The sequence below is a fragment of the Vitis vinifera genome, chromosome 3 (assembly GCF_030704535.1).
Source record: "Vitis vinifera cultivar Pinot Noir 40024 chromosome 3, ASM3070453v1".
NCBI lineage: Eukaryota > Viridiplantae > Streptophyta > Magnoliopsida > Vitales > Vitaceae > Vitis > Vitis vinifera.
In genome coordinates, this window is record NC_081807.1 from 13,592,473 (window position 1) to 13,618,729 (window position 26,257).

Below are 26,257 nucleotides of genomic sequence, written 5' to 3' on the forward strand. Positions count from 1 at the left end.
GCGAGTAACGAAAAACTGTTCGGGTGAGTACCGGAAAAGGGTTGAATCAGTGTGACTAAATGAAAATGGTAGAATCCGAGCGAATAACGAAAAATCGTAAAATCCCGGCGAATATCGGGAAATGGTAGAATCCGTGCGAGTACCGAAAAACTGTTCGGACGAGTACCGAAAAAGGGTTGAATCAGTGTGACTAAATGAAAATTGTAGAATCCGAGCGAATAACGAAAAATCGTAAAATCCCAACGAATACCGGGAAATGGTAGAATCCGTGCGAGTACCGAAAAACTGTTCGGGCGAGTACCGGAAAAGGGTTGAATCAGTGTGACTAAATGAAAATGGTAGAATCCGAGCGAATAACGAAAAATCGTAAAATCCCGGCGAATACCGGGAAATGGTAGAATCCGTGCGAGTACCGAAAAACTGTTCGGACGAGTACCGAAAAAGGGTTGAATCAGTGTGACTAAATGAAAATTGTAGAATCCGAGCGAATATCGAAAAATCGTAAAATCCCAACGAATACCGGGAAATGGTAGAATCCGTGCGAGTACCGAAAAACTGTTCGGGCGAGTACCGGAAAAGGGTTGAATCAGTGTGACTAAATGAAAATGGTAGAATCCGAGCGAATAACGAAAAATCGTAAAATCCCAACGAATACCGGGAAATGGTAGAATCCGTGCGAGTACCGAAAAACTGTTCGGGCGAGTACCGAAAAAGGGTTGAATCAGTGTGACTAAATGAAAATGGTAGAATCCGAGCGAATAACGAAAAATCGTAAAATCCCGGCGAATACCGGGAAATGGTAGAATCCGTGCGAGTACCGAAAAACTGTTCGGACGAGTACCGAAAAAGGGTTGAATCAGTGTGACTAAATGAAAATTGTAGAATCCGAGCGAATAACGAAAAATCGTAAAATCCCAACGAATACCGGGAAATGGTAGAATCCGTGCGAGTACCGAAAAACTGTTCGGGCGAGTACCGGAAAAGGGTTGAATCAGTGTGACTAAATGAAAATGGTAGAATCCGAGCGAATAACGAAAAATCGTAAAATCCCAACGAATACCGGGAAATGGTAGAATCCGTGCGAGTACCGAAAAACTGTTCGGGCGAGTACCGGAAAAGGGTTGAATCAGTGTGACTAAATGAAAATGGTAGAATCCGGGCGAATACCGAAAAATCGTAAAATCCCGTCGAATACCGGGAAATGGTAGAATCCGTGCGAGTACCGAAAAACTGATCGGGCGAGTACCGGAAAAGGGTTGAATCAGTGTGACTAAATGACAATGGTAGAATCCGAGCGAATAAGGAAAAATCGTAAAATCCCAACGAATACCGGGAAATGGTAGAATCCGTGCGAGTAACGAAAAACTGTTCGGGTGAGTACCGGAAAAGGGTTGAATCAGTGTGACTAAATGAAAATGGTAGAATCCGAGCGAATAACGAAAAATCGTAAAATCCCGGCGAATACCGGGAAATGGTAGAATCCGTGCGAGTACCGAAAAACTGTTCGGACGAGTACCGAAAAAGGGTTGAATCAGTGTGACTAAATGAAAATTGTAGAATCCGAGCGAATAACGAAAAATCGTAAAATCCCAACGAATACCGGGAAATGGTAGAATCCGTGCGAGTACCGAAAAACTGTTCGGGCGAGTACCGGAAAAGGGTTGAATCAGTGTGACTAAATGAAAATGGTAGAATCCGAGCGAATAACGAAAAATCGTAAAATCCCGGCGAATACCGGGAAATGGTAGAATCCGTGCGAGTACCGAAAAACTGTTCGGACGAGTACCGAAAAAGGGTTGAATCAGTGTGACTAAATGAAAATTGTAGAATCCGAGCGAATAACGAAAAATCGTAAAATCCCGGCGAATACCGGGAAATGGTAGAATCCGTGCGAGTACCGAAAAAGTATTCGGACGAGTACCGAAAAAGGGTTGAATCAGTGGGACTAAATGAAAATTGTAGAATCCGAGCGAATAACGAAAAATCGTAAAATCCCAACGAATACCGGGAAATGGTAGAATCCGTGCGAGTACCGAAAAACTGTTCGGGCGAGTACCGGAAAAGGGTTGAATCAGTGTGACTAAATGACAATGGTAGAATCCGAGCGAATAAGGAATAATCGTAAAATCCCAACGAATACCGGGAAATGGTAGAATCCGTGCGAGTAACGAAAAACTGTTCGGGTGAGTACCGGAAAAGGGTTGAATCAGTGTGACTAAATGAAAATGGTAGAATCCGAGCGAATAACGAAAAATCGTAAAATCCCGGCGAATATCGGGAAATGGTAGAATCCGTGCGAGTACCGAAAAACTGTTCGGACGAGTACCGAAAAAGGGTTGAATCAGTGTGACTAAATGAAAATTGTAGAATCCGAGCGAATAACGAAAAATCGTAAAATCCCAACGAATACCGGGAAATGGTAGAATCCGTGCGAGTACCGAAAAACTGTTCGGGCGAGTACCGGAAAAGGGTTGAATCAGTGTGACTAAATGAAAATGGTAGAATCCGAGCGAATAACGAAAAATCGTAAAATCCCGGCGAATACCGGGAAATGGTAGAATCCGTGCGAGTACCGAAAAACTGTTCGGACGAGTACCGAAAAAGGGTTGAATCAGTGTGACTAAATGAAAATTGTAGAATCCGAGCGAATATCGAAAAATCGTAAAATCCCAACGAATACCGGGAAATGGTAGAATCCGTGCGAGTACCGAAAAACTGTTCGGGCGAGTACCGGAAAAGGGTTGAATCAGTGTGACTAAATGAAAATGGTAGAATCCGAGCGAATAACGAAAAATCGTAAAATCCCAACGAATACCGGGAAATGGTAGAATCCGTGCGAGTACCGAAAAACTGTTCGGGCGAGTACCGAAAAAGGGTTGAATCAGTGTGACTAAATGAAAATGGTAGAATCCGAGCGAATAACGAAAAATCGTAAAATCCCGGCGAATACCGGGAAATGGTAGAATCCGTGCGAGTACCGAAAAACTGTTCGGACGAGTACCGAAAAAGGGTTGAATCAGTGTGACTAAATGAAAATTGTAGAATCCGAGCGAATAACGAAAAATCGTAAAATCCCAACGAATACCGGGAAATGGTAGAATCCGTGCGAGTACCGAAAAACTGTTCGGGCGAGTACCGGAAAAGGGTTGAATCAGTGTGACTAAATGAAAATGGTAGAATCCGAGCGAATAACGAAAAATCGTAAAATCCCGGCGAATACCGGGAAATGGTAGAATCCGTGCGAGTACCGAAAAACTGTTCGGACGAGTACCGAAAAAGGGTTGAATCAGTGTGACTAAATGAAAATTGTAGAATCCGAGCGAATAACGAAAAATCGTAAAATCCCGGCGAATACCGGGAAATGGTAGAATCCGTGCGAGTACCGAAAAAGTATTCGGACGAGTACCGAAAAAGGGTTGAATCAGTGGGACTAAATGAAAATTGTAGAATCCGAGCGAATAACGAAAAATCGTAAAATCCCAACGAATACCGGGAAATGGTAGAATCCGTGCGAGTACCGAAAAACTGTTCGGGCGAGTACCGGAAAAGGGTTGAATCAGTGTGACTAAATGACAATGGTAGAATCCGAGCGAATAAGGAATAATCGTAAAATCCCAACGAATACCGGGAAATGGTAGAATCCGTGCGAGTAACGAAAAACTGTTCGGGTGAGTACCGGAAAAGGGTTGAATCAGTGTGACTAAATGAAAATGGTAGAATCCGAGCGAATAACGAAAAATCGTAAAATCCCGGCGAATATCGGGAAATGGTAGAATCCGTGCGAGTACCGAAAAACTGTTCGGACGAGTACCGAAAAAGGGTTGAATCAGTGTGACTAAATGAAAATTGTAGAATCCGAGCGAATAACGAAAAATCGTAAAATCCCAACGAATACCGGGAAATGGTAGAATCCGTGCGAGTACCGAAAAACTGTTCGGGCGAGTACCGGAAAAGGGTTGAATCAGTGTGACTAAATGAAAATGGTAGAATCCGAGCGAATAACGAAAAATCGTAAAATCCCGGCGAATACCGGGAAATGGTAGAATCCGTGCGAGTACCGAAAAACTGTTCGGACGAGTACCGAAAAAGGGTTGAATCAGTGTGACTAAATGAAAATTGTAGAATCCGAGCGAATATCGAAAAATCGTAAAATCCCAACGAATACCGGGAAATGGTAGAATCCGTGCGAGTACCGAAAAACTGTTCGGGCGAGTACCGGAAAAGGGTTGAATCAGTGTGACTAAATGAAAATGGTAGAATCCGAGCGAATAACGAAAAATCGTAAAATCCCAACGAATACCGGGAAATGGTAGAATCCGTGCGAGTACCGAAAAACTGTTCGGGCGAGTACCGAAAAAGGGTTGAATCAGTGTGACTAAATGAAAATGGTAGAATCCGAGCGAATAACGAAAAATCGTAAAATCCCGGCGAATACCGGGAAATGGTAGAATCCGTGCGAGTACCGAAAAACTGTTCGGACGAGTACCGAAAAAGGGTTGAATCAGTGTGACTAAATGAAAATTGTAGAATCCGAGCGAATAACGAAAAATCGTAAAATCCCAACGAATACCGGGAAATGGTAGAATCCGTGCGAGTACCGAAAAACTGTTCGGGCGAGTACCGGAAAAGGGTTGAATCAGTGTGACTAAATGAAAATGGTAGAATCCGAGCGAATAACGAAAAATCGTAAAATCCCAACGAATACCGGGAAATGGTAGAATCCGTGCGAGTACCGAAAAACTGTTCGGGCGAGTACCGGAAAAGGGTTGAATCAGTGTGACTAAATGAAAATGGTAGAATCCGGGCGAATACCGAAAAATCGTAAAATCCCGTCGAATACCGGGAAATGGTAGAATCCGTGCGAGTACCGAAAAACTGATCGGGCGAGTACCGGAAAAGGGTTGAATCAGTGTGACTAAATGACAATGGTAGAATCCGAGCGAATAAGGAAAAATCGTAAAATCCCAACGAATACCGGGAAATGGTAGAATCCGTGCGAGTAACGAAAAACTGTTCGGGTGAGTACCGGAAAAGGGTTGAATCAGTGTGACTAAATGAAAATGGTAGAATCCGAGCGAATAACGAAAAATCGTAAAATCCCGGCGAATACCGGGAAATGGTAGAATCCGTGCGAGTACCGAAAAACTGTTCGGACGAGTACCGAAAAAGGGTTGAATCAGTGTGACTAAATGAAAATTGTAGAATCCGAGCGAATAACGAAAAATCGTAAAATCCCAACGAATACCGGGAAATGGTAGAATCCGTGCGAGTACCGAAAAACTGTTCGGGCGAGTACCGGAAAAGGGTTGAATCAGTGTGACTAAATGAAAATGGTAGAATCCGAGCGAATAACGAAAAATCGTAAAATCCCGGCGAATACCGGGAAATGGTAGAATCCGTGCGAGTACCGAAAAACTGTTCGGACGAGTACCGAAAAAGGGTTGAATCAGTGTGACTAAATGAAAATTGTAGAATCCGAGCGAATAACGAAAAATCGTAAAATCCCGGCGAATACCGGGAAATGGTAGAATCCGTGCGAGTACCGAAAAAGTATTCGGACGAGTACCGAAAAAGGGTTGAATCAGTGGGACTAAATGAAAATTGTAGAATCCGAGCGAATAACGAAAAATCGTAAAATCCCAACGAATACCGGGAAATGGTAGAATCCGTGCGAGTACCGAAAAACTGTTCGGGCGAGTACCGGAAAAGGGTTGAATCAGTGTGACTAAATGACAATGGTAGAATCCGAGCGAATAAGGAATAATCGTAAAATCCCAACGAATACCGGGAAATGGTAGAATCCGTGCGAGTAACGAAAAACTGTTCGGGTGAGTACCGGAAAAGGGTTGAATCAGTGTGACTAAATGAAAATGGTAGAATCCGAGCGAATAACGAAAAATCGTAAAATCCCGGCGAATATCGGGAAATGGTAGAATCCGTGCGAGTACCGAAAAACTGTTCGGACGAGTACCGAAAAAGGGTTGAATCAGTGTGACTAAATGAAAATTGTAGAATCCGAGCGAATAACGAAAAATCGTAAAATCCCAACGAATACCGGGAAATGGTAGAATCCGTGCGAGTACCGAAAAACTGTTCGGGCGAGTACCGGAAAAGGGTTGAATCAGTGTGACTAAATGAAAATGGTAGAATCCGAGCGAATAACGAAAAATCGTAAAATCCCGGCGAATACCGGGAAATGGTAGAATCCGTGCGAGTACCGAAAAACTGTTCGGACGAGTACCGAAAAAGGGTTGAATCAGTGTGACTAAATGAAAATTGTAGAATCCGAGCGAATATCGAAAAATCGTAAAATCCCAACGAATACCGGGAAATGGTAGAATCCGTGCGAGTACCGAAAAACTGTTCGGGCGAGTACCGGAAAAGGGTTGAATCAGTGTGACTAAATGAAAATGGTAGAATCCGAGCGAATAACGAAAAATCGTAAAATCCCAACGAATACCGGGAAATGGTAGAATCCGTGCGAGTACCGAAAAACTGTTCGGGCGAGTACCGAAAAAGGGTTGAATCAGTGTGACTAAATGAAAATGGTAGAATCCGAGCGAATAACGAAAAATCGTAAAATCCCGGCGAATACCGGGAAATGGTAGAATCCGTGCGAGTACCGAAAAACTGTTCGGACGAGTACCGAAAAAGGGTTGAATCAGTGTGACTAAATGAAAATTGTAGAATCCGAGCGAATAACGAAAAATCGTAAAATCCCAACGAATACCGGGAAATGGTAGAATCCGTGCGAGTACCGAAAAACTGTTCGGGCGAGTACCGGAAAAGGGTTGAATCAGTGTGACTAAATGAAAATGGTAGAATCCGAGCGAATAACGAAAAATCGTAAAATCCCGGCGAATACCGGGAAATGGTAGAATCCGTGCGAGTACCGAAAAACTGTTCGGACGAGTACCGAAAAAGGGTTGAATCAGTGTGACTAAATGAAAATTGTAGAATCCGAGCGAATAACGAAAAATCGTAAAATCCCGGCGAATACCGGGAAATGGTAGAATCCGTGCGAGTACCGAAAAAGTATTCGGACGAGTACCGAAAAAGGGTTGAATCAGTGGGACTAAATGAAAATTGTAGAATCCGAGCGAATAACGAAAAATCGTAAAATCCCAACGAATACCGGGAAATGGTAGAATCCGTGCGAGTACCGAAAAACTGTTCGGGCGAGTACCGGAAAAGGGTTGAATCAGTGTGACTAAATGACAATGGTAGAATCCGAGCGAATAAGGAATAATCGTAAAATCCCAACGAATACCGGGAAATGGTAGAATCCGTGCGAGTAACGAAAAACTGTTCGGGTGAGTACCGGAAAAGGGTTGAATCAGTGTGACTAAATGAAAATGGTAGAATCCGAGCGAATAACGAAAAATCGTAAAATCCCGGCGAATATCGGGAAATGGTAGAATCCGTGCGAGTACCGAAAAACTGTTCGGACGAGTACCGAAAAAGGGTTGAATCAGTGTGACTAAATGAAAATTGTAGAATCCGAGCGAATAACGAAAAATCGTAAAATCCCAACGAATACCGGGAAATGGTAGAATCCGTGCGAGTACCGAAAAACTGTTCGGGCGAGTACCGGAAAAGGGTTGAATCAGTGTGACTAAATGAAAATGGTAGAATCCGAGCGAATAACGAAAAATCGTAAAATCCCGGCGAATACCGGGAAATGGTAGAATCCGTGCGAGTACCGAAAAACTGTTCGGACGAGTACCGAAAAAGGGTTGAATCAGTGTGACTAAATGAAAATTGTAGAATCCGAGCGAATATCGAAAAATCGTAAAATCCCAACGAATACCGGGAAATGGTAGAATCCGTGCGAGTACCGAAAAACTGTTCGGGCGAGTACCGGAAAAGGGTTGAATCAGTGTGACTAAATGAAAATGGTAGAATCCGAGCGAATAACGAAAAATCGTAAAATCCCAACGAATACCGGGAAATGGTAGAATCCGTGCGAGTACCGAAAAACTGTTCGGGCGAGTACCGAAAAAGGGTTGAATCAGTGTGACTAAATGAAAATGGTAGAATCCGAGCGAATAACGAAAAATCGTAAAATCCCGGCGAATACCGGGAAATGGTAGAATCCGTGCGAGTACCGAAAAACTGTTCGGACGAGTACCGAAAAAGGGTTGAATCAGTGTGACTAAATGAAAATTGTAGAATCCGAGCGAATAACGAAAAATCGTAAAATCCCAACGAATACCGGGAAATGGTAGAATCCGTGCGAGTACCGAAAAACTGTTCGGGCGAGTACCGGAAAAGGGTTGAATCAGTGTGACTAAATGAAAATGGTAGAATCCGAGCGAATAACGAAAAATCGTAAAATCCCAACGAATACCGGGAAATGGTAGAATCCGTGCGAGTACCGAAAAACTGTTCGGGCGAGTACCGAAAAAGGGTTGAATCAGTGTGACTAAATGAAAATGGTAGAATCCGAGCGAATAACGAAAAATCGTAAAATCCCGGCGAATACCGGGAAATGGTAGAATCCGTGCGAGTACCGAAAAACTGTTCGGGCGAGTACCGAAAAAGGGTTGAATCAGTGTGACTAAATGAAAATTGTAGAATCCGAGCGAATAACGAAAAATCGTAAAATCCCAACGAATACCGGGAAATGGTAGAATCCGTGCGAGTACCGAAAAACTGTTCGGGCGAGTACCGAAAAAGGGTTGAATCAGTGTGACTAAATGAAAATTGTAGAATCCGAGCGAATAACGAAAAATCGTAAAATCCCGGCGAATACCGGGAAATGGTAGAATCCGTGCGAGTACCGAAAAACTGTTCGGGCGAGTACCGAAAAAGGGTTGAATCAGTGTGACTAAATGAAAATTGTAGAATCCGAGCGAATAACGAAAAATCGTAAAATCCCAACGAATACCGGGAAATGGTAGAATCCGTGCGAGTACCGAAAAACTGTTCGGGCGAGTACCGAAAAAGGGTTGAATCAGTGTGACTAAATGAAAATTGTAGAATCCGAGCGAATATCGAAAAATCGTAAAATCCCAACGAATACCGGGAAATGGTAGAATCCGTGCGAGTACCGAAAAACTGTTCGGGCGAGTACCGGAAAAGGGTTGAATCAGTGTGACTAAATGAAAATGGTAGAATCCGAGCGAATAACGAAAAATCGTAAAATCCCAACGAATACCGGGAAATGGTAGAATCCGTGCGAGTACCGAAAAACTGTTCGGGCGAGTACCGAAAAAGGGTTGAATCAGTGTGACTAAATGAAAATGGTAGAATCCGAGCGAATAACGAAAAATCGTAAAATCCCGGCGAATACCGGGAAATGGTAGAATCCGTGCGAGTACCGAAAAACTGTTCGGACGAGTACCGAAAAAGGGTTGAATCAGTGTGACTAAATGAAAATTGTAGAATCCGAGCGAATAACGAAAAATCGTAAAATCCCGGCGAATACCGGGAAATGGTAGAATCCGTGCGAGTACCGAAAAAGTATTCGGACGAGTACCGAAAAAGGGTTGAATCAGTGCGACTAAATGAAAATTGTAGAATCCGAGCGAATAACGAAAAATCGTAAAATCCCAACGAATACCGGGAAATGGTAGAATCCGTGCGAATACCGAAAAACTGTTCGGGCGAGTACCGGAAAAGGGTTGAATCAGTGTGACTAAATGACAATGGTAGAATCCGAGCGAATAACGAAAAATCGTAAAATCCCAACGAATACCGGGAAATGGTAGAATCCGTTCGAGTACCGAAAAACTGTTCGGGCGAGTACCGGAAAAGGGTTGAATCAGTGTGACTAAATGAAAATGGTAGAATCCGAGCGAATAACGAAAAATCGTAAAATCCCAACGAATACCGGGAAATGGTAGAATCCGTGCGAGTACCGAAAAACTGTTCGGGCGAGTACCGGAAAAGGGTTGAATCAGTGTGACTAAATGAAAATGGTAGAATCCGAGCGAATAACGAAAAATCGTAAAATCCCGGCGAATACCGGGAAATGGGAGAATCCGTGCGAGTACCGAAAAACTGTTCGGACGAGTACCGAAAAAGGGTTGAATCAGTGTGACTAAATGAAAATTGTAGAATCCGAGCGAATAACGAAAAATCGTAAAATCCCAACGAATACCGGGAAATGGTAGAATCCGTGCGAGTACCGAAAAACTGTTCGGGCGAGTACCGGAAAAGGGTTGAATCAGTGTGACTAAATGAAAATGGTAGAATCCGAGCGAATAACGAAAAATCGTAAAATCCCGGCGAATACCGGGAAATGGTAGAATCCGTGCTAGTACCGAAAAACTGTTCGGACGAGTACCGAAAAATGGTTGAATCAGTGTGACTAAATGAAAATTGTAGAATCCGAGCGAATATCGAAAAATCGTAAAATCCCAACGAATACCGGGAAATGGTAGAATCCGTGCGAGTACCGAAAAACTGTTCGGGCGAGTACCGGAAAAGGGTTGAATCAGTGTGACTAAATGAAAATGGTAGAATCCGAGCGAATAACGAAAAATCGTAAAATCCCAACGAATACCGGGAAATGGTAGAATCCGTGCGAGTACCGAAAAACTGTTCGGGCGAGTACCGAAAAAGGGTTGAATCAGTGTGACTAAATGAAAATGGTAGAATCCGAGCGAATAACGAAAAATCGTAAAATCCCGGCGAATACCGGGAAATGGTAGAATCCGTGCGAGTACCGAAAAACTGTTCGGACGAGTACCGAAAAAGGGTTGAATCAGTGTGACTAAATGAAAATTGTAGAATCCGAGCGAATAACGAAAAATCGTAAAATCCCAACGAATACCGGGAAATGGTAGAATCCGTGCGAGTACCGAAAAACTGTTCGGGCGAGTACCGGAAAAGGGTTGAATCAGTGTGACTAAATGAAAATGGTAGAATCCGAGCGAATAACGAAAAATCGTAAAATCCCAACGAATACCGGGAAATGGTAGAATCCGTGCGAGTACCGAAAAACTGTTCGGGCGAGTACCGGAAAAGGGTTGAATCAGTGTGACTAAATGAAAATGGTAGAATCCGAGCGAATATCGAAAAATCGTAAAATCCCAACGAATACCGGGAAATGGTAGAATCCGTGCGAGTACCGAAAAACTGTTCGGGCGAGTACCGGAAAAGGGTTGAATCAGTGTGACTAAATGAAAATGGTAGAATCCGAGCGAATAACGAAAAATCGTAAAATCCCAACGAATACCGGGAAATGGTAGAATCCGTGCGAGTACCGAAAAACTGTTCGGGCGAGTACCGAAAAAGGGTTGAATCAGTGTGACTAAATGAAAATGGTAGAATCCGAGCGAATAACGAAAAATCGTAAAATCCCGGCGAATACCGGGAAATGGTAGAATCCGTGCGAGTACCGAAAAACTGTTCGGACGAGTACCGAAAAAGGGTTGAATCAGTGTGACTAAATGAAAATTGTAGAATCCGAGCGAATAACGAAAAATCGTAAAATCCCAACGAATACCGGGAAATGGTAGAATCCGTGCGAGTACCGAAAAACTGTTCGGGCGAGTACCGGAAAAGGGTTGAATCAGTGTGACTAAATGAAAATGGTAGAATCCGAGCGAATAACGAAAAATCGTAAAATCCCAACGAATACCGGGAAATGGTAGAATCCGTGCGAGTACCGAAAAACTGTTCGGGCGAGTACCGGAAAAGGGTTGAATCAGTGTGACTAAATGAAAATGGTAGAATCCGGGCGAATACCGAAAAATCGTAAAATCCCGTCGAATACCGGGAAATGGTAGAATCCGTGCGAGTACCGAAAAACTGATCGGGCGAGTACCGGAAAAGGGTTGAATGAGTGTGACTAAATGACAATGGTAGAATCCGAGCGAATAAGGAAAAATCGTAAAATCCCAACGAATACCGGGAAATGGTAGAATCCGTTCGAGTAACGAAAAACTGTTCGGGCGAGTACCGGAAAAGGGTTGAATCAGTGCGACTAAATGAAAATTGTAGAATCCGAGCGAATAACGAAAAATCGTAAAATCCCAACGAATACCGGGAAATGGTAGAATCCGTGCGAGTACCGAAAAACTGTTCGGGCGAGTACCGGAAAAGGGTTGAATCAGTGTGACTAAATGACAATGGTAGAATCCGAGCGAATAAGGAAAAATCGTAAAATCCCAACGAATACCGGGAAATGGTAGAATCCGTTCGAGTACCGAAAAACTGTTCGGGCGAGTACCGGAAAAGGGTTGAATCAGTGTGACTAAATGAAAATGGTAGAATCCGAGCGAATAACGAAAAATCGTAAAATCCCAACGAATACCGGGAAATGGTAGAATCCGTGCGAGTACCGAAAAACTGTTCGGGCGAGTACCGGAAAAGGGTTGAATCAGTGTGACTAAATGAAAATGGTAGAATCCGAGCGAATAACGAAAAATCGTAAAATCCCGGCGAATACCGGGAAATGGGAGAATCCGTGCGAGTACCGAAAAACTGTTCGGACGAGTACCGAAAAAGGGTTGAATCAGTGTGACTAAATGAAAATTGTAGAATCCGAGCGAATAACGAAAAATCGTAAAATCCCAACGAATACCGGGAAATGGTAGAATCCGTGCGAGTACCGAAAAACTGTTCGGGCGAGTACCGGAAAAGGGTTGAATCAGTGTGACTAAATGAAAATGGTAGAATCCGAGCGAATAACGAAAAATCGTAAAATCCCGGCGAATACCGGGAAATGGTAGAATCCGTGCGAGTACCGAAAAACTGTTCGGACGAGTACCGAAAAAGGGTTGAATCAGTGTGACTAAATGAAAATTGTAGAATCCGAGCGAATATCGAAAAATCGTAAAATCCCAACGAATACCGGGAAATGGTAGAATCCGTGCGAGTACCGAAAAACTGTTCGGGCGAGTACCGGAAAAGGGTTGAATCAGTGTGACTAAATGAAAATGGTAGAATCCGAGCGAATAACGAAAAATCGTAAAATCCCAACGAATACCGGGAAATGGTAGAATCCGTGCGAGTACCGAAAAACTGTTCGGGCGAGTACAGAAAAAGGGTTGAATCAGTGTGACTAAATGAAAATGGTAGAATCCGAGCGAATAACGAAAAATCGTAAAATCCCGGCGAATACCGGGAAATGGTAGAATCCGTGCGAGTACCGAAAAACTGTTCGGACGAGTACCGAAAAAGGGTTGAATCAGTGTGACTAAATGAAAATTGTAGAATCCGAGCGAATAACGAAAAATCGTAAAATCCCAACGAATACCGGGAAATGGTAGAATCCGTGCGAGTACCGAAAAACTGTTCGGGCGAGTACCGGAAAAGGGTTGAATCAGTGTGACTAAATGAAAATGGTAGAATCCGAGCGAATAACGAAAAATCGTAAAATCCCAACGAATACCGGGAAATGGTAGAATCCGTGCGAGTACCGAAAAACTGTTCGGGCGAGTACCGGAAAAGGGTTGAATCAGTGTGACTAAATGAAAATGGTAGAATCCGGGCGAATACCGAAAAATCGTAAAATCCCGTCGAATACCGGGAAATGGTAGAATCCGTGCGAGTACCGAAAAACTGATCGGGCGAGTACCGGAAAAGGGTTGAATCAGTGTGACTAAATGACAATGGTAGAATCCGAGCGAATAAGGAAAAATCGTAAAATCCCAACGAATACCGGGAAATGGTAGAATCCGTGCGAGTAACGAAAAACTGTTCGGGTGAGTACCGGAAAAGGGTTGAATCAGTGTGACTAAATGAAAATGGTAGAATCCGAGCGAATAACGAAAAATCGTAAAATCCCGGCGAATACCGGGAAATGGTAGAATCCGTGCGAGTACCGAAAAACTGTTCGGACGAGTACCGAAAAAGGGTTGAATCAGTGTGACTAAATGAAAATTGTAGAATCCGAGCGAATAACGAAAAATCGTAAAATCCCAACGAATACCGGGAAATGGTAGAATCCGTGCGAGTACCGAAAAACTGTTCGGGCGAGTACCGGAAAAGGGTTGAATCAGTGTGACTAAATGAAAATGGTAGAATCCGAGCGAATAACGAAAAATCGTAAAATCCCGGCGAATACCGGGAAATGGTAGAATCCGTGCGAGTACCGAAAAACTGTTCGGACGAGTACCGAAAAAGGGTTGAATCAGTGTGACTAAATGAAAATTGTAGAATCCGAGCGAATAACGAAAAATCGTAAAATCCCGGCGAATACCGGGAAATGGTAGAATCCGTGCGAGTACCGAAAAAGTATTCGGACGAGTACCGAAAAAGGGTTGAATCAGTGCGACTAAATGAAAATTGTAGAATCCGAGCGAATAACGAAAAATCGTAAAATCCCAACGAATACCGGGAAATGGTAGAATCCGTGCGAGTACCGAAAAACTGTTCGGGCGAGTACCGGAAAAGGGTTGAATCAGTGTGACTAAATGAAAATGGTAGAATCCGAGCGAATAACGAAAAATCGTAAAATCCCAACGAAAACCGGGAAATGGTAGAATCCGTGCGAGTACCGAAAAACTGTTCGGGCGAGTACCGGAAAAGGGTTGAATCAGTGTGACTAAATGAAAATGGTAGAATCCGGGCGAATACCGAAAAATCGTAAAATCCCGTCGAATACCGGGAAATGGTAGAATCCGTGCGAGTACCGAAAAACTGATCGGGCGAGTACCGGAAAAGGGTTGAATCAGTGTGACTAAATGACAATGGTAGAATCCGAGCGAATAAGGAAAAATCGTAAAATCCCAACGAATACCGGGAAATGGTAGAATCCGTGCGAGTAACGAAAAACTGTTCGGGTGAGTACCGGAAAAGGGTTGAATCAGTGTGACTAAATGAAAATGGTAGAATCCGAGCGAATAACGAAAAATCGTAAAATCCCGGCGAATACCGGGAAATGGTAGAATCCGTGCGAGTACCGAAAAACTGTTCGGACGAGTACCGAAAAAGGGTTGAATCAGTGTGACTAAATGAAAATTGTAGAATCCGAGCGAATAACGAAAAATCGTAAAATCCCAACGAATACCGGGAAATGGTAGAATCCGTGCGAGTACCGAAAAACTGTTCGGGCGAGTACCGGAAAAGGGTTGAATCAGTGTGACTAAATGAAAATGGTAGAATCCGAGCGAATAACGAAAAATCGTAAAATCCCGGCGAATACCGGGAAATGGTAGAATCCGTGCGAGTACCGAAAAACTGTTCGGACGAGTACCGAAAAAGGGTTGAATCAGTGTGACTAAATGAAAATTGTAGAATCCGAGCGAATAACGAAAAATCGTAAAATCCCGGCGAATACCGGGAAATGGTAGAATCCGTGCGAGTACCGAAAAAGTATTCGGACGAGTACCGAAAAAGGGTTGAATCAGTGCGACTAAATGAAAATTGTAGAATCCGAGCGAATAACGAAAAATCGTAAAATCCCAACGAATACCGGGAAATGGTAGAATCCGTGCGAGTACCGAAAAACTGTTCGGGCGAGTACCGGAAAAGGGTTGAATCAGTGTGACTAAATGACAATGGTAGAATCCGAGCGAATAAGGAAAAATCGTAAAATCCCAACGAATACCGGGAAATGGTAGAATCCGTTCGAGTACCGAAAAACTGTTCGGGCGAGTACCGGAAAAGGGTTGAATCAGTGTGACTAAATGAAAATGGTAGAATCCGAGCGAATAACGAAAAATCGTAAAATCCCAACGAATACCGGGAAATGGTAGAATCCGTGCGAGTACCGAAAAACTGTTCGGGCGAGTACCGGAAAAGGGTTGAATCAGTGTGACTAAATGAAAATGGTAGAATCCGAGCGAATAACGAAAAATCGTAAAATCCCGGCGAATACCGGGAAATGGGAGAATCCGTGCGAGTACCGAAAAACTGTTCGGACGAGTACCGAAAAAGGGTTGAATCAGTGTGACTAAATGAAAATTGTAGAATCCGAGCGAATAACGAAAAATCGTAAAATCCCAACGAATACCGGGAAATGGTAGAATCCGTGCGAGTACCGAAAAACTGTTCGGGCGAGTACCGGAAAAGGGTTGAATCAGTGTGACTAAATGAAAATGGTAGAATCCGAGCGAATAACGAAAAATCGTAAAATCCCAACGAAAACCGGGAAATGGTAGAATCCGTGCGAGTACCGAAAAACTGTTCGGGCGAGTACCGGAAAAGGGTTGAATCAGTGTGACTAAATGAAAATGGTAGAATCCGGGCGAATACCGAAAAATCGTAAAATCCCGTCGAATACCGGGAAATGGTAGAATCCGTGCGAGTACCGAAAAACTGATCGGGCGAGTACCGGAAAAGGGTTGAATCAGTGTGACTAAATGACAATGGTAGAATCCGAGCGAATAAGGAAAAATCGTAAAATCCCAACGAATACCGGGAAATGGTAGAATCCGTGCGAGTAACGAAAAACTGTTCGGGTGAGTACCGGAAAAGGGTTGAATCAGTGTGACTAAATGAAAATGGTAGAATCCGAGCGAATAACGAAAAATCGTAAAATCCCGGCGAATACCGGGAAATGGTAGAATCCGTGCGAGTACCGAAAAACTGTTCGGACGAGTACCGAAAAAGGGTTGAATCAGTGTGACTAAATGAAAATTGTAGAATCCGAGCGAATAACGAAAAATCGTAAAATCCCAACGAATACCGGGAAATGGTAGAATCCGTGCGAGTACCGAAAAACTGTTCGGGCGAGTACCGGAAAAGGGTTGAATCAGTGTGACTAAATGAAAATGGTAGAATCCGAGCGAATAACGAAAAATCGTAAAATCCCGGCGAATACCGGGAAATGGTAGAATCCGTGCGAGTACCGAAAAACTGTTCGGACGAGTACCGAAAAAGGGTTGAATCAGTGTGACTAAATGAAAATTGTAGAATCCGAGCGAATAACGAAAAATCGTAAAATCCCGGCGAATACCGGGAAATGGTAGAATCCGTGCGAGTACCGAAAAAGTATTCGGACGAGTACCGAAAAAGGGTTGAATCAGTGCGACTAAATGAAAATTGTAGAATCCGAGCGAATAACGAAAAATCGTAAAATCCCAACGAATACCGGGAAATGGTAGAATCCGTGCGAGTACCGAAAAACTGTTCGGGCGAGTACCGGAAAAGGGTTGAATCAGTGTGACTAAATGACAATGGTAGAATCCGAGCGAATAAGGAAAAATCGTAAAATCCCAACGAATACCGGGAAATGGTAGAATCCGTTCGAGTACCGAAAAACTGTTCGGGCGAGTACCGGAAAAGGGTTGAATCAGTGTGACTAAATGAAAATGGTAGAATCCGAGCGAATAACGAAAAATCGTAAAATCCCAACGAATACCGGGAAATGGTAGAATCCGTGCGAGTACCGAAAAACTGTTCGGGCGAGTACCGGAAAAGGGTTGAATCAGTGTGACTAAATGAAAATGGTAGAATCCGAGCGAATAACGAAAAATCGTAAAATCCCGGCGAATACCGGGAAATGGGAGAATCCGTGCGAGTACCGAAAAACTGTTCGGACGAGTACCGAAAAAGGGTTGAATCAGTGTGACTAAATGAAAATTGTAGAATCCGAGCGAATAACGAAAAATCGTAAAATCCCAACGAATACCGGGAAATGGTAGAATCCGTGCGAGTACCGAAAAACTGTTCGGGCGAGTACCGGAAAAGGGTTGAATCAGTGTGACTAAATGAAAATGGTAGAATCCGAGCGAATAACGAAAAATCGTAAAATCCCAACGAATACCGGGAAATGGTAGAATCCGTGCGAGTACCGAAAAACTGTTCGGGCGAGTACCGAAAAAGGGTTGAATCAGTGTGACTAAATGAAAATGGTAGAATCCGAGCGAATAACGAAAAATCGTAAAATCCCGGCGAATACCGGGAAATGGTAGAATCCGTGCGAGTACCGAAAAACTGTTCGGACGAGTACCGAAAAAGGGTTGAATCAGTGTGACTAAATGAAAATTGTAGAATCCGAGCGAATAACGAAAAATCGTAAAATCCCAACGAATACCGGGAAATGGTAGAATCCGTGCGAGTACCGAAAAACTGTTCGGGCGAGTACCGGAAAAGGGTTGAATCAGTGTGACTAAATGAAAATGGTAGAATCCGAGCGAATAACGAAAAATCGTAAAATCCCAACGAATACCGGGAAATGGTAGAATCCGTGCGAGTACCGAAAAACTGTTCGGGCGAGTACCGGAAAAGGGTTGAATCAGTGTGACTAAATGAAAATGGTAGAATCCGAGCGAATATCGAAAAATCGTAAAATCCCAACGAATACCGGGAAATGGTAGAATCCGTGCGAGTACCGAAAAACTGTTCGGGCGAGTACCGGAAAAGGGTTGAATCAGTGTGACTAAATGAAAATGGTAGAATCCGAGCGAATAACGAAAAATCGTAAAATCCCGGCGAATACCGGGAAATGGTAGAATCCGTGCGAGTACCGAAAAACTGTTCGGACGAGTACCGAAAAAGGGTTGAATCAGTGTGACTAAATGAAAATTGTAGAATCCGAGCGAATAACGAAAAATCGTAAAATCCCAACGAATACCGGGAAATGGTAGAATCCGTGCGAGTACCGAAAAACTGTTCGGGCGAGTACCGGAAAAGGGTTGAATCAGTGTGACTAAATGAAAATGGTAGAATCCGAGCGAATAACGAAAAATCGTAAAATCCCAACGAATACCGGGAAATGGTAGAATCCGTGCGAGTACCGAAAAACTGTTCGGGCGAGTACCGGAAAAGGGTTGAATCAGTGTGACTAAATGAAAATGGTAGAATCCGGGCGAATACCGAAAAATCGTAAAATCCCGTCGAATACCGGGAAATGGTAGAATCCGTGCGAGTACCGAAAAACTGATCGGGCGAGTACCGGAAAAGGGTTGAATCAGTGTGACTAAATGACAATGGTAGAATCCGAGCGAATAAGGAAAAATCGTAAAATCCCAACGAATACCGGGAAATGGTAGAATCCGTTCGAGTACCGAAAAACTGTTCGGGCGAGTACCGGAAAAGGGTTGAATCAGTGTGACTAAATGAAAATTGTAGAATCCGAGCGAATAACGAAAAATCGTAAAATCCCAACGAATACCGGGAAATGGTAGAATCCGTGCGAGTACCGAAAAACTGTTCGGGCGAGTACCGGAAAAGGGTTGAATCAGTGTGACTAAATGACAATGGTAGAATCCGAGCGAATAAGGAAAAATCGTAAAATCCCAACGAATACCGGGAAATGGTAGAATCCGTTCGAGTACCGAAAAACTGTTCGGGCGAGTACCGGAAAAGGGTTGAATCAGTGTGACTAAATGAAAATGGTAGAATCCGAGCGAATAACGAAAAATCGTAAAATCCCAACGAATACCGGGAAATGGTAGAATCCGTGCGAGTACCGAAAAACTGTTCGGGCGAGTACCGGAAAAGGGTTGAATCAGTGTGACTAAATGAAAATGGTAGAATCCGAGCGAATAACGAAAAATCGTAAAATCCCGGCGAATACCGGGAAATGGGAGAATCCGTGCGAGTACCGAAAAACTGTTCGGACGAGTACCGAAAAAGGGTTGAATCAGTGTGACTAAATGAAAATTGTAGAATCCGAGCGAATAACGAAAAATCGTAAAATCCCAACGAATACCGGGAAATGGTAGAATCCGTGCGAGTACCGAAAAACTGTTCGGGCGAGTACCGGAAAAGGGTTGAATCAGTGTGACTAAATGAAAATGGTAGAATCCGAGCGAATAACGAAAAATCGTAAAATCCCAACGAATACCGGGAAATGGTAGAATCCGTGCGAGTACCGAAAAACTGTTCGGGCGAGTACCGAAAAAGGGTTGAATCAGTGTGACTAAATGAAAATGGTAGAATCCGAGCGAATAACGAAAAATCGTAAAATCCCGGCGAATACCGGGAAATGGTAGAATCCGTGCGAGTACCGAAAAACTGTTCGGACGAGTACCGAAAAAGGGTTGAATCAGTGTGACTAAATGAAAATTGTAGAATCCGAGCGAATAACGAAAAATCGTAAAATCCCAACGAATACCGGGAAATGGTAGAATCCGTGCGAGTACCGAAAAACTGTTCGGGCGAGTACCGGAAAAGGGTTGAATCAGTGTGACTAAATGAAAATGGTAGAATCCGAGCGAATAACGAAAAATCGTAAAATCCCAACGAATACCGGGAAATGGTAGAATCCGTGCGAGTACCGAAAAACTGTTCGGGCGAGTACCGGAAAAGGGTTGAATCAGTGTGACTAAATGAAAATGGTAGAATCCGAGCGAATATCGAAAAATCGTAAAATCCCAACGAATACCGGGAAATGGTAGAATCCGTGCGAGTACCGAAAAACTGTTCGGGCGAGTACCGGAAAAGGGTTGAATCAGTGTGACTAAATGAAAATGGTAGAATCCGAGCGAATAACGAAAAATCGTAAAATCCCAACGAATACCGGGAAATGGTAGAATCCGTGCGAGTACCGAAAAACTGTTCGGGCGAGTACCGAAAAAGGGTTGAATCAGTGTGACTAAATGAAAATGGTAGAATCCGAGCGAATAACGAAAAATCGTAAAATCCCGGCGAATACCGGGAAATGGTAGAATCCGTGCGAGTACCGAAAAACTGTTCGGACGAGTACCGAAAAAGGGTTGAATCAGTGTGACTAAATGAAAATTGTAGAATCCGAGCGAATAACGAAAAATCGTAAAATCCCAACGAATACCGGGAAATGGTAGAATCCGTGCGAGTACCGAAAAACTGTTCGGGCGAGTACCGGAAAAGGGTTGAATCAGTGTGACTAAATGAAAATGGTAGAATCCGAGCGAATAACGAAAAATCGTAAAATCCCAACGAATACCGGGAAATGGTAGAATCCGTGCGAGTACCGAAAAACTGTTCGGGCGAGTACCGGAAAAGGGTTGAATCAGTGTGACTAAATGAAAATGGTAGAATCCGGGCGAATACCGAAAAATCGTAAAATCCCGTCGAATACCGGGAAATGGTAGAATCCGTGCGAGTACCGAAAAACTGATCGGGCGAGTACCGGAAAAGGGTTGAATCAGTGTGACTAAATGACAATGGTAGAATCCGAGCGAATAAGGAAAAATCGTAAAATCCCAACGAATACCGGGAAATGGTAGAATCCGTTCGAGTACCGAAAAACTGTTCGGGCGAGTACCGGAAAAGGGTTGAATCAGTGTGACTAAATGAAAATTGTAGAATCCGAGCGAATAACGAAAAATCGTAAAATCCCAACGAATACCGGGAAATGGTAGAATCCGTGCGAGTACCGAAAAACTGTTCGGGCGAGTACCGGAAAAGGGTTGAATCAGTGTGACTAAATGACAATGGTAGAATCCGAGCGAATAAGGAAAAATCGTAAAATCCCAACGAATACCGGGAAATGGTAGAATCCGTTCGAGTACCGAAAAACTGTTCGGGCGAGTACCGGAAAAGGGTTGAATCAGTGTGACTAAATGAAAATGGTAGAATCCGAGCGAATAACGAAAAATCGTAAAATCCCAACGAATACCGGGAAATGGTAGAATCCGTGCGAGTACCGAAAAACTGTTCGGGCGAGTACCGGAAAAGGGTTGAATCAGTGTGACTAAATGAAAATGGTAGAATCCGAGCGAATAACGAAAAATCGTAAAATCCCGGCGAATACCGGGAAATGGGAGAATCCGTGCGAGTACCGAAAAACTGTTCGGACGAGTACCGAAAAAGGGTTGAATCAGTGTGACTAAATGAAAATTGTAGAATCCGAGCGAATAACGAAAAATCGTAAAATCCCAACGAATACCGGGAAATGGTAGAATCCGTGCGAGTACCGAAAAACTGTTCGGGCGAGTACCGGAAAAGGGTTGAATCAGTGTGACTAAATGAAAATGGTAGAATCCGAGCGAATAACGAAAAATCGTAAAATCCCGGCGAATACCGGGAAATGGTAGAATCCGTGCGAGTACCGAAAAACTGTTCGGACGAGTACCGAAAAAGGGTTGAATCAGTGTGACTAAATGAAAATTGTAGAATCCGAGCGAATATCGAAAAATCGTAAAATCCCAACGAATACCGGGAAATGGTAGAATCCGTGCGAGTACCGAAAAACTGTTCGGGCGAGTACCGGAAAAGGGTTGAATCAGTGTGACTAAATGAAAATGGTAGAATCCGAGCGAATAACGAAAAATCGTAAAATCCCAACGAATACCGGGAAATGGTAGAATCCGTGCGAGTACCGAAAAACTGTTCGGGCGAGTACAGAAAAAGGGTTGAATCAGTGTGACTAAATGAAAATGGTAGAATCCGAGCGAATAACGAAAAATCGTAAAATCCCGGCGAATACCGGGAAATGGTAGAATCCGTGCGAGTACCGAAAAACTGTTCGGACGAGTACCGAAAAAGGGTTGAATCAGTGTGACTAAATGAAAATTGTAGAATCCGAGCGAATAACGAAAAATCGTAAAATCCCAACGAATACCGGGAAATGGTAGAATCCGTGCGAGTACCGAAAAACTGTTCGGGCGAGTACCGGAAAAGGGTTGAATCAGTGTGACTAAATGAAAATGGTAGAATCCGAGCGAATAACGAAAAATCGTAAAATCCCAACGAATACCGGGAAATGGTAGAATCCGTGCGAGTACCGAAAAACTGTTCGGGCGAGTACCGGAAAAGGGTTGAATCAGTGTGACTAAATGAAAATGGTAGAATCCGGGCGAATACCGAAAAATCGTAAAATCCCGTCGAATACCGGGAAATGGTAGAATCCGTGCGAGTACCGAAAAACTGATCGGGCGAGTACCGGAAAAGGGTTGAATCAGTGTGACTAAATGACAATGGTAGAATCCGAGCGAATAAGGAAAAATCGTAAAATCCCAACGAATACCGGGAAATGGTAGAATCCGTGCGAGTAACGAAAAACTGTTCGGGTGAGTACCGGAAAAGGGTTGAATCAGTGTGACTAAATGAAAATGGTAGAATCCGAGCGAATAACGAAAAATCGTAAAATCCCGGCGAATACCGGGAAATGGTAGAATCCGTGCGAGTACCGAAAAACTGTTCGGACGAGTACCGAAAAGGGGTTGAATCAGTGTGACTAAATGAAAATTGTAGAATCCGAGCGAATAACGAAAAATCGTAAAATCCCAACGAATACCGGGAAATGGTAGAATCCGTGCGAGTACCGAAAAACTGTTCGGGCGAGTACCGGAAAAGGGTTGAATCAGTGTGACTAAATGAAAATGGTAGAATCCGAGCGAATAACGAAAAATCGTAAAATCCCGGCGAATACCGGGAAATGGTAGAATCCGTGCGAGTACCGAAAAAGTATTCGGACGAGTACCGAAAAAGGGTTGAATCAGTGTGACTAAATGAAAATTGTAGAATCCGAGCGAATAACGAAAAATCGTAAAATCCCAACGAATACCGGGAAATGGTAGAATCCGTGCGAGTACCGAAAAACTGTTCGGGCGAGTACCGGAAAAGGGTTGAATCAGTGTGACTAAATGAAAATGGTAGAATCCGAGCGAATAACGAAAAATCGTAAAATCCCAACGAATACCGGGAAATGGTAGAATCCGTGCGAGTACCGAAAAACTGTTCGGGCGAGTACCGGAAAAGGGTTGAATCAGTGTGACTAAATGAAAATGGTAGAATCCGAGCGAATAACGAAAAATCGTAAAATCCCAACGAATACCGGGAAATGGTAGAATCCGTGCGAGTACCGAAAAACTGTTCGGGCGAGTACAGAAAAAGGGTTGAATCAGTGTGACTAAATGAAAATGGTAGAATCCGAGCGAATAACGAAAAATCGTAAAATCCCGGCGAATACCGGGAAATGGTAGAATCCGTGCGAGTACCGAAAAACTGTTCGGACGAGTACCGAAAAAGGGTTGAATCAGTGTGACTAAATGAAAATTGTAGAATCCGAGCGAATAACGAAAAATCGTAAAATCCCAACGAATACCGGGAAATGGTAGAATCCGTGCGAGTACCGAAAAACTGTTCGGGCGAGTACCGGAAAAGGGTTGAATCAGTGTGACTAAATGAAAATGGTAGAATCCGAGCGAATAACGAAAAATCGTAAAATCCCAACGAATACCGGGAAATGGTAGAATCCGTGCGAGTACCGAAAAACTGTTCGGGCGAGTACCGGAAAAGGGTTGAATCAGTGTGACTAAATGAAAATGGTAGAATCCGGGCGAATACCGAAAAATCGTAAAATCCCGTCGAATACCGGGAAATGGTAGAATCCGTGCGAGTACCGAAAAACTGATCGGGCGAGTACCGGAAAAGGGTTGAATCAGTGTGACTAAATGACAATGGTAGAATCCGAGCGAATAAGGAAAAATCGTAAAATCCCAACGAATACCGGGAAATGGTAGAATCCGTGCGAGTAACGAAAAACTGTTCGGGTGAGTACCGGAAAAGGGTTGAATCAGTGTGACTAAATGAAAATGGTAGAATCCGAGCGAATAACGAAAAATCGTAAAATCCCGGCGAATACCGGGAAATGGTAGAATCCGTGCGAGTACCGAAAAACTGTTCGGACGAGTACCGAAAAAGGGTTGAATCAGTGTGACTAAATGAAAATTGTAGAATCCGAGCGAATAACGAAAAATCGTAAAATCCCAACGAATACCGGGAAATGGTAGAATCCGTGCGAGTACCGAAAAACTGTTCGGGCGAGTACCGGAAAAGGGTTGAATCAGTGTGACTAAATGAAAATGGTAGAATCCGAGCGAATAACGAAAAATCGTAAAATCCCGGCGAATACCGGGAAATGGTAGAATCCGTGCGAGTACCGAAAAACTGTTCGGACGAGTACCGAAAAAGGGTTGAATCAGTGTGACTAAATGAAAATTGTAGAATCCGAGCGAATAACGAAAAATCGTAAAATCCCGGCGAATACCGGGAAATGGTAGAATCCGTGCGAGTACCGAAAAAGTATTCGGACGAGTACCGAAAAAGGGTTGAATCAGTGCGACTAAATGAAAATTGTAGAATCCGAGCGAATAACGAAAAATCGTAAAATCCCAACGAATACCGGGAAATGGTAGAATCCGTGCGAGTACCGAAAAACTGTTCGGGCGAGTACCGGAAAAGGGTTGAATCAGTGTGACTAAATGAAAATGGTAGAATCCGAGCGAATAACGAAAAATCGTAAAATCCCGGCGAATACCGGGAAATGGTAGAATCCGTGCGAGTACCGAAAAACTGTTCGGACGAGTACCGAAAAAGGGTTGAATCAGTGTGACTAAATGAAAATTGTAGAATCCGAGCGAATATCGAAAAATCGTAAAATCCCAACGAATACCGGGAAATGGTAGAATCCGTGCGAGTACCGAAAAACTGTTCGGGCGAGTACCGGAAAAGGGTTGAATCAGTGTGACTAAATGAAAATGGTAGAATCCGAGCGAATAACGAAAAATCGTAAAATCCCAACGAATACCGGGAAATGGTAGAATCCGTGCGAGTACCGAAAAACTGTTCGGGCGAGTACCGAAAAAGGGTTGAATCAGTGTGACTAAATGAAAATGGTAGAATCCGAGCGAATAACGAAAAATCGTAAAATCCCGGCGAATACCGGGAAATGGTAGAATCCGTGCGAGTACCGAAAAACTGTTCGGACGAGTACCGAAAAAGGGTTGAATCAGTGTGACTAAATGAAAATTGTAGAATCCGAGCGAATAACGAAAAATCGTAAAATCCCAACGAATACCGGGAAATGGTAGAATCCGTGCGAGTACCGAAAAACTGTTCGGGCGAGTACCGGAAAAGGGTTGAATCAGTGTGACTAAATGAAAATGGTAGAATCCGAGCGAATAACGAAAAATCGTAAAATCCCAACGAATACCGGGAAATGGTAGAATCCGTGCGAGTACCGAAAAACTGTTCGGGCGAGTACCGGAAAAGGGTTGAATCAGTGTGACTAAATGAAAATGGTAGAATCCGGGCGAATACCGAAAAATCGTAAAATCCCGTCGAATACCGGGAAATGGTAGAATCCGTGCGAGTACCGAAAAACTGATCGAGCGAGTACCGGAAAAGGGTTGAATCAGTGTGACTAAATGACAATGGTAGAATCCGAGCGAATAAGGAAAAATCGTAAAATCCCAACGAATACCGGGAAATGGTAGAATCCGTGCGAGTAACGAAAAACTGTTCGGGTGAGTACCGGAAAAGGGTTGAATCAGTGTGACTAAATGAAAATGGTAGAATCCGAGCGAATAACGAAAAATCGTAAAATCCCGGCGAATACCGGGAAATGGTAGAATCCGTGCGAGTACCGAAAAACTGTTCGGACGAGTACCGAAAAAGGGTTGAATCAGTGTGACTAAATGAAAAT